This window comes from Nicotiana tabacum, chromosome 19 (genome assembly GCF_000715075.1).
Source record: "Nicotiana tabacum cultivar K326 chromosome 19, ASM71507v2, whole genome shotgun sequence".
Classification (NCBI taxonomy): Eukaryota; Viridiplantae; Streptophyta; class Magnoliopsida; order Solanales; family Solanaceae; genus Nicotiana; species Nicotiana tabacum.
The window spans coordinates 87,579,083-87,594,800 of record NC_134098.1 but is presented as its reverse complement, the minus strand read 5'-3'; the positions used below and the strand labels follow the sequence as shown (position 1 = coordinate 87,594,800).

Sequence of the window (15,718 nt, the reverse complement as noted above, 5' to 3'; positions counted from 1 at the left end):
CTATATTAGCTATTTTGATAAATTCTAACATAATTCTTCTTGTTAAGGCAGAATTGGAGATGGAGAGAACCCACTATGCGAAAAGCAATACACTTTACATGTCCGATGTCACGCTCACGTGCCTCCAGATTGTAATGGTTGGGCTTGTTGGTTGTGCTGCGTGAGCCTCCAGACACCTTCAAGCAAGCAAAGGTTTTCAGGGTAATTACCGCGCTTGAAAGAAACTAAAAAATGTTTGCTAAAATGATTGTACATACCTATTTAGTGAAGCTTTATCCTTTGTTTTTATTTTATGATGTAACTTCTTTTGATTCACGAGAGCAAATACAAAGGAGGAAACATTTTTTGGTAGTGCAAAGTTCTTGCAATACACTATATGCTTGTCAACTGGGATATGAAATTTTGTACGTATGTAGTGTAAACAATTACATACATTCTCGCAACACCTTTTTATTTTTTTCGATAGGTTATCGCAACACCACTTTGTTGGGTCCGTGCTTAGCACGGGCGTGCTTCATCTAGTTAGGAACATAATTGGTTTCTTCTGAATCAGCTTTCCTTCAATATGTGATTGTTTAGCCTGTGTAAGTAGCAAGTTATGTACTATTTATTTGCTCGAGCTTGATCTATGTTTGTTTGATATGTCAATTTTGACTACTGTGTTTGGCATTAAATGTCAAGCAGTAGCATTCAAATGTAAATCTAAAACTTTTGGTACGGTGATAAGTCAAGTCCGGTGAATTATAAACTACTACTACTTTAACTCAACTAAATATTGAGGGTCATTAGAATTATTTTCTTCTTTTCTATTTGTAATCTAATATGTAGTGTTTTATTGAATAGCTCAGCAGCTGCATAAACAAGATGGTGTGTACTATGAAAGAGGGATGCTCTCATGAACCAATTCTACTAGGAAGAACAAAAGTCTAAAATAAGAAAATCACATATACCAGCTAGCCACGTATTAAGTCTTAACCCATGGTTGAAGAATGAGCCAATCTATAGGGACCTCTGTAGGTTCATATTTTCTCAGGGAAATTCTTCCAGATCTTTGGATGTATGCACATTCACAGGACAAATCTCGTACTAATACATCTTCCTGGCATCAAGCTGTAATATTCAACCTGCGTGATGCTGGTTTCGTGAGAAAGGTGAGCCAAAAATGATTTTAAGTATTAAAAGATTAGAAACAGGGCCAAAATACTGATAATTTGCAGTCAGCACCACATCTGGGAAGGAATTGGTTTGAGGGCCCGAGATCTATGAATTTATACACCGTCCACAAGTTTCAAGACACAATATTGATGAAAATCGCATGAGAGACCTTGCATTCCTTGTTACATAGAATAAGTTATGACCTTTGGCCTTTGCTTTTACCCTTTCAATTTGACTTCAAAGTTTTACTCGAAAGAAAAGGAAAGAGAAAAAAGATCTCTTTAAAGTAGATTGTATATATCTTTCTAGCTTGAGAAGCATTCTCGCTGTATTGTATGTTGCCCTGTTCTTCGGCTTTCTGAGGTCATACTAATCTTCAGTCCTTTGACTGCATGTCACATTATTTCTGTAGATTCTTGTATTTCTCGCTGGATTTGCAATTTCTATGCTCGGACAACTTGCTGTCTTTCTTAATTTATTTATTTTAAATTTTTTGTAAGTCAAAACTTATTGATCTATATACTTATAATGATTCCAGTGTGCTTGTTGTTGTGTGTTTACCCGAAAAATCGAATAACGTTAAAGTTAGATATGATTCTAAGGGTATATAAATTTCTTTGATACAAAATGAGAATACAGGTATTTTTGCTATAAAATGGGAATGATGGACGGGAAGACTGAAATGAGTTAGAAAAACAAGCACAATGAAATCTTAATGTATCTTGGAGGACCCGCGTCTATTGCAGTCTATCCCCTTTTTATAGTAGAGGGTCACTGTTTTATCTATAACAATATAATAAAATAATACATTTAGTGGAGGACACATGATGGTTTGTATCTTCCTTGATTCTCGCCAAGATTCTCTCCCTCGGTGCGGTTGTAACGACTCTTGTCTGCGAGCTTGGCACTGGCTCGAGCTCGGTGTTAGATCGAACCCCCAGTCTTGGTTCAAGCTCGGTTCTGCCTTGGGGCATCGATATTCGGGGCCTGTGTCGATCGGTGTTGCCCCGTAGTCCGATTCGGACACTAGCTCGATAATGATATCGAGTTTTGCTGTTGATTGATCTTATAGCTCGAAGCTCGACGTCCCTACTTCGGAATAGTCCCCTCATTTCTCGGAAAGGATGTGGCGAAGAACGATATGATTTTCCTGTGGCTCGATCAAATTTATGCTGACGTTTCTATCAAACCCGATCTTGACGTATATGATAGCTGTCCTATCGGCTCGATTTTACCGAAGCATTTAATGTGTGTCAGACGGTGGTCGGCCACTGCTGATACCGAACCGTCATGCCTTAGTCTATAAATAGTCTTTCCATACAACCTTTACCACTTTTGCGCCTTCTCTTCTTCCAAACTTTCTTATTTATCCTCTCTATTTCGCTGCTACGGGGCCGCCCATACCATAATTTTGGTGCTGTCTATTTCTTCACCTTCCTTTGCACTCTTTCCTTTCATATCAATGGCGAAAACTTCCAAAACCGTACCTCAGAAGGAGAAAACTTCTTCCTCACAGCCGTCTGATGATAAGGCGCCGGTGGAGTCGTCAGTTCATGACTATGTTCCTAGCCCGTGCACTTTGAAGACCGATTTTAAGGTGGAGAATCCTTCCTCCGTTCTGGGTCGATGTGAACACGTATCGATGTATACGTGCTCTATAATGGAGGATCACCTCGAGGCCGTCATAAAAGATTGCAACTGGGGTTCGGAGGTCGTGTTGCAAATTCCATCTTCCGATGAGAGTGTTACCACTTACGTGAAGGGGTTTTTAAGTGTTTATACTTATCTCTTCACACTGGGACCCGTCGACCCAGTGATTATTGATTTCTGCAAAAGGTATCAAGTCACCCTTGCCCAAATTCATACCTCTTTATGGCGTATAGTGATCTTATTGCGCTTCTTCTCTATCAAAGCCGGGGGTTGGATTTTTCTCTGAACCACCTCATACGACTGTATCGGTCTCAGATCTTTCGAGGACTAATCAGACTTCATCGTCGGGCATCGAAGGCTTTGATGTCGAGCATCAATAAAGACAAGGATCGGGGTTGGATGGGTCGTTATATTCGAGTGAGGACCCGTGATCTCATTCCGGAGGAGAAGATGTCGTTCCCTGAAGAATGGAATTTTGATCGTAAGTGATTTTTGTTCACTTTTCATGTCCTTTTCCGATTTTTTCTGATGTCCCTCCCTGATGTTCAGCTGCCCCTTGGATGCCACAAGCGGTGCATGACCTCGAGGACTGGGTTCGGAAGTTAGCCTCGACCTCCTCTTACGCCGAGCGCGCTTGGCGTGATTTGGCAAAAGGCATATGGGAGGCCAAGAACCATGGTGAGGTTTGCTTCTTGTTTCCTTCGAAGTATTCTTTGCATTCTATTCGTTACCGATTTCCTTTTGTGGAGGCGTAACCAGGGATGCCGCTTTGAGGCCTTCGAGCGGTGAAGAAGGAAACAAGTCCATAGTCCCTAAACAGGGGGAAGATAAGAAGCGAAGAGCTTCCTCTCGGTCAGAGGACCCCAAGCCCAAAACTCGAAGGGTGAGGAGAAAAGTAATTGCCCTTTCGATTGACTCGGTCCAACGACTGAGAGAAGAAGAAGAAGAAGAAAATAGCTCCTCGGCTTTCATAGTCCGATCTATGGAGGCCATCGAGGTTGCCAGAGCTCCCGAGCCGATGGCGGTTGTGCCTGTCAGGGTTGTTTCCGAAGACCTGAGTCTCGACCGGAGTACTCCGAGTGATTTGCTCGGGGCTATGACAATGGGTCATTCGCCTTCTCTTCCATCTTTTTCTGAGGAGGCATTGAAGGAAGCTCGAGAGTTGAAGACTCCCGATATCGGCGCAGGCTCTGGTGCAGGGGATCCTTTTAGGGATTGTTATACTGGAGTCGATGATGGTTCCGATATCGGTGACGCTTCTCTTTTATTAGAGGAGGCTCAACGTTTCATTACTCAGGTAATGATTCTTTCATACTTGGTTTCTTTGTTCTTTTCCATACTTGACTTGTGTTTCTTACTGTGCATGCCATTAGTAGGTTTCGAGTCGATCTTAGCCGGTGTGAGGCCGAGCTCCGGAAGGTCTCAGGTGAGAGAGATGCCCTGCGGCTTCTTTGCAGCCAAAAGGACGAGGCTATAAAGGACCTCCAAGCGGATTTGGCTAAGGTCCGTGAAGAAGGGGTCGAGCTCGATAAGCAAGTGAGCCTCGTTCTGTTAAAGTATGGGTCTGACTCAACCGTGGAAGTTAACCCTTTGTTGTCTCAGTTGCAGCAAAAGATCGAAAAGATCGGGTTACTTCGAGAAGAAGTCGATCAAATCCGAGCTGAATACAATCGGTGGAAGGAGACCCTCGACCGCCTGGCAGCGAAAAAAGAAACCATCTTAACAAAATTATTATCGACCGACGTTCAACTTCGAAGTGTCAAGCAAAAGGGGTCGGTTCAAGCTAAGAAGATCGAGGAGCTTGAAACACGACTTGCTGAGGCTAAGGCAGAGGTTGAGTCGTCGAAAGTCTTGGCGGATAAGTCCATTGCTGTATATCGGGCTGATGCTGAGGCTGCTCAGATGGAGGCCTGGGAAGCGGCGAAGACCGCCTATACTCGAGCTCATTGGGTTGCCGAACTTGCTAAGTGTAGGTCTCGGAGGGAGACCCTCGAGGAGATACACGCTCGAGGTTTCGACCTTACCGAAGAGGTAAAAAAGGCAAAAGAGCTCGAAGCGAAAGCTGAAGCCTTGGCTTCTGATGATGATGATGATGATGGTAGCAAAAGCGGATCCGAGGACGGGGAAGAGCTCGACCAGGAAGCTTAGCTTCTAATTCTTCATGTTTGTAAATTAATCACGTAGGCAATTTTTGTATATATACGTATAATGAGGTCGACTTGTTTTTGTTTTGTGAAGACTTTTAATCGAATGTTGAACTTGTAGTCTCTCTGATCGATCAGATTTGTAGCCCCTGTGTTTGCTTGTTGAGTCGATGATTCAAACTTTGATGGAACATAATTCGTAGGTGTAATGTAATGGTTGAGTTAATGTAAACTCAGAGTAAAAGTAGCTTATTAGCCGTCGAGTGAATGTTTTGAACTTGAAATATTGTAGCCCGTAGGCGTAATGGTCGAGTGAGTGCTTGCTCGAACTCGGAATAACAGTAGCCCGTAGGCTTAATAGTCGAGTGAATGTTTCGAACTTGAAATATTGTATCCCGTAGGCATAATGGTCGAGTGAGTGTTTCTCGAACTCGAGATAATGTGGCCCGTAGGCGCAATGGTCGAGTGAGTGTTTTGAACTCAAGATAAAGGTAGCCGGTAGGCTTAATAGTCGAATGATTGTTCCAAACTTGAAATATCGTATCCCGTAGGCGTAATGGTCGAGTGAGTGCTTGCTCGAACTCGGAATAACAGTAGCCCGTAGGCTTAATAGTCGAGTGAATATTTCGAACTCGAGATAATATGGCCCGTAGGCTTAATAGTCGAGTAAAGAACTCGAGATAATGTGGCCCGTAGGCGCAATGGTCGAGTGAGTGTTTTGAACTCGAGATAAAGGTAGCCCGTAGGCTTAATAGTCGAATGATTATTTCGAACTCGGAATGAAAGTAGCCCGTAGGCATAATGGTCGAGTGAGTGCTTGCTCGAACTCGGAATAACAGTAGCCCGTAGGCTTAATATTCGAGTGATTATTTTGAACTCGGAATGTAAGTAGCCCGTAGGCTTAATAGTTGAGTGAATCTTAATTCTGGTTGCACAATAAATCTCAAGTCATTGCACATGTGTTTATATTTGGGCCAATCTATATGAGCATGGTTCATTTTGACCATTTGGCTCTTACAATTTTTCCTGTTGGAACCCTATTGTTGTGAGATGACTTTCTTGCATCTGAACTCGATGTATTTGAGGGCCCTGATGCCCCCCGATATTCGAGGTCGGTTGGAAAGAGGCCTCGGATATTGTTAAAAGTGCAGCACGATCGATGGTTGCCTCATTAAAAACCTTACCGAAAAACCCATTTGGGAGAAAACCGGTCTAAGGGAAAAAGAGTGCAACGCATGCTTTTAAGCGAAAGATCTTCTTCAGCTCTTGTTCGGACTTCTGCATGGGTCAGTTAGATGAATATGGAAAGGTCGTACCTTAGCAGTAGTACCGTTTTAGATGTGATACATTCCAACTGCTTGATAGCTGTTTGCCGTTTATGATGCCGAGCCTGTATGATTCTTTTCCAACGTTCTCGAGCACATGGTATGGTCCTTCCCAATTTGGTCCTAATTTTCCTTCGTTTAGATTCCGAGTATTGATGGTGACTTTTCTTATCAATAAGTCCCCGGGCTTGAAATGGTGAAGTTTAGTTCTGCGATTATAATACCTTTCGATTCGTTGCTTTTGGGCGGCCAATCGGATGAGGGCAGCTTCTCGTCCTTCGTCCAATAATTCAAGGCTGGTGTTCATAGCCTCGTTATTTGATTCTTCCGTCAAGAATCGAAATCTGGGACTAGGTTCACCGACTTCGACTGGTATCAATGCTTTAGAACCATATACTAAGGGGAATGGGGTCGCCCCCGTACTGGATTTTGACGTTGTTCGGTATGCCCAAAGGACTTCGGGCAGGATTTCTCTCCATTTTCCCTTCGCGTCGTTCAATCTTTTCTTCAGGTTTTGAAGAATAGTCTTGTTCGTTAATCGGCCTGACTGTTCCCACTGGGGTGGTATGGTGTTGATAATATCCTTCTTATTTTGTGATCTTCGAAGAATTTTGTGATTTTGCTGCCAATGAATTGCTTCCCATTGTCGCATACTATTTCGGCGGGTATCCCGAATCGGCATATGATATGATCCCAAATAAAGTCTATAACTTCTTTCTCTCTTATTTTCTCGAACGCCTGCGCTTCAACCCATTTAAAAAAATAGTCAGTCATAAATAAAATAAATTTGGCTTTACCTGGGGTCGATGGCAGAGGGTCGACGATGTCCATTCCCCATTTCATGAATGGCCATGGGGATAGGACCGAGTGAAGTTGCTCTCCGGGTTGAAGGATCATTGGCGCAAACCTTTGACATTTATCATATTTACGAATAAATTCTTTCACATCTTTGCCCATATCGATCCAATAATACCCCGCTCTGATCACTTTTCGAACTAATGTGTCGGCACCAGAGTGATTGCCACAAGTGCCCTCGTGTACTTCCCGGAGGATGTAATTGGTATCTCCCGGACCCACGCATACCGCCATCGGTCCATCGAATGTTCTTCGATATAGTATTCCGTCCGCAGCCAACGTAAATCGAGCAGCTTTAGTCCGTAAGGCCCTGGAATCTTTAGGGTCTGAAGGGAGCTTTCAGTTTTTTAAGTATTCAATATACTTGTTTCTCCAATCCCAGGTTAAGCTAGTAGAATTTATTTCGGCGTGCCCATCTTCGATTACCAATATTGAAAGTTGAACGACAGTCCCCGAGCTCAAATCATCTACCTCGACCGAAGATCCCAAATTTGCAAGAGCATCAGCCTCATTATTCCGTTCTCGTGGAACATGCCGTAGGGTCCATTGTTTGAAATGGTGTAAAGTGATAAGCAGTTTGTCCAAATACCTTTGCATCCTACCTTCTCGGACTTCAAAGGTTTTATTTACTTGACTCACCACCAGCAAAGAGTCACAATGCGCCTCAATGACTTCTGCTCCAAAGTTTCTAGCTAGTTCGAGACCTGTAATCATGGCTTCATACTCGGGCCTCGTTGTTATTTAACCTGATAGTTTTAATAGCTTGCCTAATAATGTTACCCATGGGGGGTTTCAAAACTATGCCTAACCCGGACCCCTTTATATTCGAAGCACCGTCCGTAAAAAGGATCCATACCCGGGACGATATACTTGATTTCAAAGGGAGTTCCTTTTCGACTTCGGGTATGGGGGTTGGCATGAAGTCGGCCATGAAGTCTGCTAAAATTTGAGACTTGATGGCCGTACGGGGTTGATATCTGATATCGTAGCCACTGAGTTCGATGGCCCATTTGGCCAATCGGCCTGATAGTTCGGGCCTATGTAAAATATTATGGAGTGGGCAGGTGGTTAATATGCTTATGGGGTGACATTGAAAGTATGACCTTAACTTTCTAGATGCGCTTACCAGCGCAAGTGCTAATTTTTCTAAGTGCGGATACTTAGTTTTCGCTTCTCCTAAGGTCCGACTTACGTAATAAACGGGAAATTGCGTACCTTGCTCTTCTCGAACTAGGACACTGCTTACGGCGACTTCCGATACCGATAAGTACAAGTATAGTTTTTCGTTGGTTTTTGGAGTGTGAAGCAGTAGTGGGCTCGAAAGATATCGTTTCAATTCTTGTAATGCTTGTTGGCATTCCGGTGTCCAGGCGAAATCGTTCTTCTTTTTGAGTAGGGAGAAAAATTTGTGACTTCGTTCTGATGATCTTGAAATGAACCGGCCTAAGGCTGCAATTCTTCCCGTTAACCTTTGTACAGCTTTCACGCTGTCCACGATGGTGATGTCTTCGATGGCCTTGATTTTGTTGGGGTTGATCTCAATTCCCCGATTTGATACCATGAAGCCGAGGAACTTTCCCGAACCGACCTCGAAAGCATATTTTTCGGGGTTGAGCTTCATGTTGTATTTCCTCAGAATCTCGAACGTTTCCTGCAAATGGGCCAAATAGTCCTCTGCGCGCAGGGACTTAACTAGCATGTCATCAATATAGACTTTCATTGTTTTACCTATTTGTTCTTCGAACATTCTGTTTACTAGGCGTTGATAAGTAGCTCCTGCATTTTTTAGCCCGAAGGGCATTATGTTATAACAATATGTTCCATATCGGGTCACAAATAAAGTCTTTTCCCGGTCGTCCGGGTTCATCTGAATTTGATTATACCCGGAATAGGCGTCGAGAAAGGTGAGGATCTCATGACCGGCCGTGGCATCGATCATACGATCGATGTTGGGTAGTGGAAAGGAATCTTTGGGGCATGCTTTGTTCAAATCCTTATAGTCCATACACATTCTAAGTTTGTTCCCTTTTTTAGGTACTACAACCACATTGGCTATCCATTCGGTGTATTTTACCTCCCGAATGGACCCTATCTTGAGAAGTTTGGTTACCTCGTCCTTTATGAATGCGTGCTTTTTCTCGGACTGGGGCCTTCTTTTTTGCTTCACCGGTCTGAACCTAGGGTTCAAGCTTAGCTGGTGCGCCGTTATGTCCGGCGGGATCCCTGTTATATCTAGATGGGACCAGGCAAAAAAGTCGATGTTATTGATAAAAAATTGAATGAGTTTCTTCCTGAGTTCGGGGCTCAAACCCGTTTCTAGGTATACCTTTCGTTCGGGCCAGTGTTCGATCAGTATGATTTGCTCCAGTTCCTTAATTGTTGATTTGGTGGCATTGAAATCTTCAGGGGTTACGAAGGATCGAGGGATCCATCGATCATCATCATCTTCTTCAATGCTCTGCTTACCTGGCTGGGTCGAAGCTGATGTCTGTAGCAATTTGGCGCTTTGCTCTCCGATTGTGTCTCCTTCTGAACCTGATCCTTTTATCGGCGAAGACGAGGATATTGATTTTGCTTCTTCGACGGAGAACATTTCCTTTGCGGACGGTTGTTCTCCGTACACTATTTTGACACCTCCCGATGTTGGGAATTTGAGGACCTGGTGTAGGATCGAGGTTACAGCTCTCATGTTGTGGATCCACGGCCTTTCGAAAAGGGCGTTATATCTCATATCACCTTCGATCACGTGAAACTTTATTTCCTGGATGGTTCCGGCCACGTTTATTGGTAGGGTAATCTCTACTTTGGTGGTTTCACATGCCATATTGAATCCGTTTAGAACCAGAGTTACAGGTACGACCTGATCTTGCAGGCCGAGCTGTTCTACGACCCTCGATCTGATGATATTGGCCGAGCTACCTGGATCAATTAACACACGCTTAATCTTAGTTTTATTCATGAATACGGATATTACTAGTGCATCGTTATGGGGTTGGATGATTCCCTCTGTATCTTCATCACTGAAGGACAAAGTCCCTATGGGTGTATAATCTTGAGTTCGAGATCGATTTTTCCTCACAATCGATGTTTTAGTGCGTTTAAGCATTGGTCCCTGAGGGGCATCGACGCCGTTGATGATCATGTGAATGACGTGTTGCGATTTTTTTGGCTCGTTTTGCTTGCCGAATTCCTTGTTCCTAAAATGGTTCTTCGCCCTATCACTCAGAAATTCTCGAAGGTGTCCTTTGTTAAATAAGCGGGTCACTTCCTCTCTTAGTTGCCTGCAATCTTCCGTTTTGTGGCCATGGGTGCCATGATATTCGTACATTTGATTGGGATTCCTTTGGGCAGGATCGGTCTGCATGGGTCGAGGCTATCTGGTGTCTTTGATGCGTCCGATGGCCGACACGATGGCGGATGTATCAATGTTGAAGTTATACTCCGATAATCGAGGGACTTCTATAGGATCGTCATATTTATCAAAGCCGCTCTTGCTCATAAGTCCCCGAGAATTTCGCCCTCGATCAGTCTTTCGGTTGTTCCGAACCGTATCACGTGCTGAACCGTTGTTCATCCGATCTGTGTCGTACGGTTGGTATCGGTCTCTGTTCGACCTTTGTTCTCTGTTGATTTCCCTCTGATTTTTAGTGGTTGTGTGGTTCTGACGTACGGGCCCATACGGAGCTCCCAATTGATCATCTTCGACCCTGATTTTTGATTGGTACCGGTTGTGTACATCTGCCCAAGTTATTGCTGGGTACTCGATCAAATTTTGTTTTAGCCTACGTGATGCTATCGAACTTAGCCCGTTCAGTCTTTGGGTGAAAGCTTGTACGGCCCAATCGTCTGTGACCGGTGGCAAGTCCATACGTTCCATTTGAAATCGGGATACGAATTCCCTCAGCATTTAGTTACCCCTTTGTTTTAATTTGAAGAGGTCTGATTTCCTTGTTGCAACCTTTATGGTACCAGTATGTGCTTTTACGAACGAATCTGCTAACATGGCAAAAGAATCAATGGAATTTGGTGGTAAGTTGTGATACCAGATCATTTCTCCCTTTGCGAGGGTCTCTCCGAACTTTTTCAACAACACGGATTCGATCTCATCATCCTCCAAATCGTTGCCTTTGATGGCACATGTGTAGGAGGTGACGTGTTCGTTAGGATCGGTCGTACCGTTATATTTGAGAATTTCGGACATACAAAATTTTTTGGGGATTGGTTTTGGGGCCGCGCTCGAGAGAAAAGGCTTTTGTATGAATTTTTTCGAATCGAGCCCTTTTATCATTAGCGGAGCCCCCGGGATTTGATCGACCCTAGCGTTATACGTTTTCACTGTTTTGTCGTTGGCTTCGACTCGTTTTGTGAGTTCCTCGAGCAATTTAGCAGTTTCAGGAGTGGTCCCCGATTCCTACTCGTTTGATTTCACTACGGCGGGCTCCGTTCTGGGGGTGACTTCTCGAAGAAGCGGATTGGAGTTCGGCCCGCTTTGCATATGAGTTCGGCTTTGCAACTGAGCTATCGCTGCTTGTTGGGCTTGTAATATTTCGAAAATCATATGCAAGCTGACCCCGATTTCCCCCGTGCTGTAGGTGTCTTGAGTTATGGGCCGAGCACCGCCCTAAACGCTTCTTTCCGGTTCAGAACGCTGATTCGCTTCTAGAGCTATTTGTGAATTGATATCCAATGGTACTTCGGCTCGAATTTCGGGTTCTTCGATTCGAGCCTCGTTGCCGTCGTCAGGTAGCCTTCCAGTCCCGGGCGCCAAGTTGTTGGTTTCATCTTGAAGGCTGGCTTCGAGGTTGATAGATAGAGCCATTGCTGATTTGAAGTTGTAAGCTGGAGTATACTGTAGATTTATATCAAACAATCACTGTTACCTTTAGCCCCACGGTGGGCGCCAAACTGTTTACCCGAAAAATCGGATAACGTTAAATTTAGATATGGTTCTAAGGGTATGCAAATTCCTTTGATACAAAATGACAATACAGATATTTTTGCTATAAAATGGGAATGATGGACGGGAAGACTGAAATGAGTTAGAAAAACAAGCACAATGAAATCTTAATGTATCTTGGAGGACCTGCGTCTATTGCAGTCTATCCCCTTTTTTATAGTAGAGGGTCACTGTTTTATCTATAACAACATAATAAAATAATACATATAGTGGAGGACCCATGATGGTTTGTCTCTTCCTTGATTCTCGCCAAGATTCTCTCCCTCGGTGCGGTTGTAACGGCTCTTGTCTGCGAGCTTGGCACTGGCTCGAGCTCGGTGTTAGATCGAACCCCCAGTCTTGGTTCGAGCTCGGTTCTGCCTTGGGGCATCGATATTCGGGGTCTGTGTCGATCGGTGTTGCCCCGTAGTCCGATTCGGACACGGGCTCGATAATGATATCGAGTTTTGCCGTTGATTGGTCTTATAGCTCGAAGCTCGACGTCCCTACTTCGGGATTCGTCTGAGCTTGTCATGTGGATACCCTTCGATTGAAACGTTATTGTCTCGACCGATCTTTATGATTGAGAATCGATTTTGACCGTACACAGATAGTCCCTGGGGAATTTCTTCTGTGTTCTGTTTTCCTTGGTCTTTTGGCACTAGGAAATGTGTCGGGGTTCCATTTTCTTTTTGAATTTTTGACCACTCTGGTTAGGAGTCATGAGTTCTTCGCTGGTTGCTTTATACTTTGTGTTCAGCACTTACATTTCAACTTCGAGAAGTTTGTAATGGCTTCTCCTGGAGGAGTCTGAGTCTTGTAATTGTTATTTTTATAAACTAACTGCTAGGTGATCACAAAGTTTTGCTCTGAACGCATTGCAAAATATGCCTTTGATATGCATATCTCAACAATCGCAAGAGAGTGACCGCTATACGCAAAGCAAACATCATGAAACTCGCTGATGGTTTATTTCTGGAGTCTTGTCGCTAGGTTGCTAGCAAGTACCCTGGTATCAAGTACAATGAGATCATTGTGGATAACTGCTGCATGCAACTTGTATCGAAGCCAAAGCAATTTGACGTTATGGTAAGGATTTGGTGCAAATATCAGTCATTTAATTTTGATCCATGATTACTTTTTGGTTCCGGAAATAGTTGCCTTCACGGGCGGATTTAGGGGCGAAAAGGGTTCACCCGAACCCTCTTCGCCGAAAAATTACACGGTATATATAAGACAATATCTATTTTTTTACCTTTATATATTAAGTTTTGAACCCCCTTGACACAACCCAAAAGTGTAGCTTAGTGGTCAAGGAAGTTCAAAATCTTTGAAAGGTTCAACCCACTAGCTACAATTTATTTTTTTTGAACCCCTTCGTGGAGATCCTGCCTCCACCACTGGTTGCCTTGTGCATGATGCTCACACTATGTTCACTTTCATCACTATTTGAAGCATTTTCTCTCCTTATACAGTAGTTGAATGAGCATGTGATAGTTTGCCGACGTTAAATTTTAGTATTCTCTTTTTCAAACAATGGAGGGTGGGGAAGAGGTGATGGGTGATGATAAGTATACTCATAAGATGAAGTTTGAACTTGAGGTTGCTGACATGGGAAATAGAGCTGACGTTTTCATTTTGTTGGAGTTTGTAGCAGTGCTGTTGCAAATCAATAACTCGTGATTTATGTGTTTGATCAGGTGAATACACACACGCACACACACATTATATGTGTGGGTGCTTGTGTTATGGTAGTATGCATGTATGATGTGTGTGTGTATTGTATAGCATGTGTGCGCTTACCTTTGTGTTCTTTCATTCTTCTTCTGAATTTCATTGTCACTATATCTTCCCGTGTGGATGTTACTTTGAAATTGTATGTTACAGGTCACCCCTAATATGGCAATCTGGTGGCAAATACAGCAGCTGGTATTGCTGGAGGCACGGGTGTAATGCCAGGAGGTGTGTATCATTGGCAGTCAGCTTTCTCTCCAAGTTAACTTGGATACTTTTCAAAAGTTGGTTTTCTGCATCCTCTTTCATTTCTCTCCTTGCTAATTTGGTTTGTGTCATTTAAAGTGCCATTCATCTTCAGAGCAGCTTTAACGTTTGGGGTATGCCTAAGATGATTAATGTGTTTATTACATGAATGAAGAATGGACTTTGTGTGTCAGGTAATGTCGAGCAAGGTGCTTCAGCAGGAAATGTAGGAAATGAGAAGATAGTGGAGCAAAAAAAGGCAAATCCTGTTGCCTTGCTTCTTTCATCCGCCATGATGTTGAGACATTTGCAGTTCCCTTCATTTGCAGATAGACTAGAGACTGCAGTGAAGCTTGTAATCGCAGAAGTCAGAAGGTAGGACCAAGGATGTTGGCGGAGATAGTACCACCCAAGAAGTTGTGGATGCCGTCATAGCAAATCTGGACTGAATTTCGAGAGTGATCTCCTCGTGTGTTCTTTGAAGCTCTCGAGACAGGTCTTTGAGGTATAATCTCCAAAAACAGTTTGTGTAGTTTCACTTGCACAAGCATATCAGATGGATTTTCTAAGCTGGGCGTTGTATTCTAGTTCATTTAATTGGACCTTGAACAATAAGGCTAGCATTTTACATTCGCTGCTCTTCTTCGTTCCAAAAAGCATTTTTTCCTCGAATTTTTGGTTAATCTATACAGTGTTTATTTTCCATATTAAGACAGTTCCAATACAATGTATATGGAGATAGAAGGTATGCTATAGTCAATGTTGGAAAACGTGTAAGGCTAATAGAAGGAAAAAATATTTGAAAGAGAAAAACAATAAATTGCACAAGATAAGACAAGACAAGATTTATTTGGTTCGACAATTTTGCCTACTCCACGGTCATACAAAGAATAACTCTTTATTAATTGAAGAAACAAAGAAGAAGTTGATGGATGATTTGCAAATGAAAATGCATATCCCTTTTATAGGCATTTGAATGACCTGCCGAGGTAAGCGCTTACATCATAGGAATACCGATGTAAGCGCTTACATCATACGAATGCCGATGTAAACGCATATATCATAAGAATGCCGATGTAAGCGCTTACATTATAAGTTCATCTCTTTTTGATTTTTCTTTCTTTTGTTTTGTCCACTTTTCTTTCTTTCACATACAATAACAGGTTTGCTACTATCAATCTCTCCCTCAAACCTATGTTACATTAAGAAAGAAATTAAAATAAAGATGTGCTATTCTCTGGTGGCGCCTTCACCCTATCAGTCTTGAAGACTAACTGAGGCAGTGCACAACCTCAGTTTGTCAACACCAACAACTTTGGTCAGCATGTCTGACAGGTTCTTTGATCCTGGTATCTTCTGCAGGGAAAGAGTTTCTTCACTTATCAACTCTCGGATATGATGATACCTCAACTGGATATGCTTCAATCTTGCATGAAACACTGGATTCTTGGCAAGATGAATTGCATTCTGGCTATCGCTGAAAAGCTCACAATTGTCTTGCTCTTTACCTAGCTCTTTAAGAAAATTCTTAAGCCAAGTCATCTCTTTTCCAGCTTCTGAGATTGCCATATACTCTGCTTCAGTGGTAGATAGGGCAATATTTTTCTGAAGTTTAGACATCCAGCTAACAATAGTACCACCCAAGATGAATACGTAGCCTGTGGTACTTTTTC

At 43.0% G+C, this 15,718-nt stretch overlaps 1 pseudogene; it reads left to right on the top strand.

Annotated features, from left to right (window-relative positions):
• Nucleotides 1–14,933, top strand: part of LOC107779143 (isocitrate dehydrogenase [NAD] regulatory subunit 1, mitochondrial-like) — a 53,477-nt pseudogene extending 38,544 nt beyond the window's left edge.
• Nucleotides 14,934–15,718: the final 785 nt, after the last annotated feature.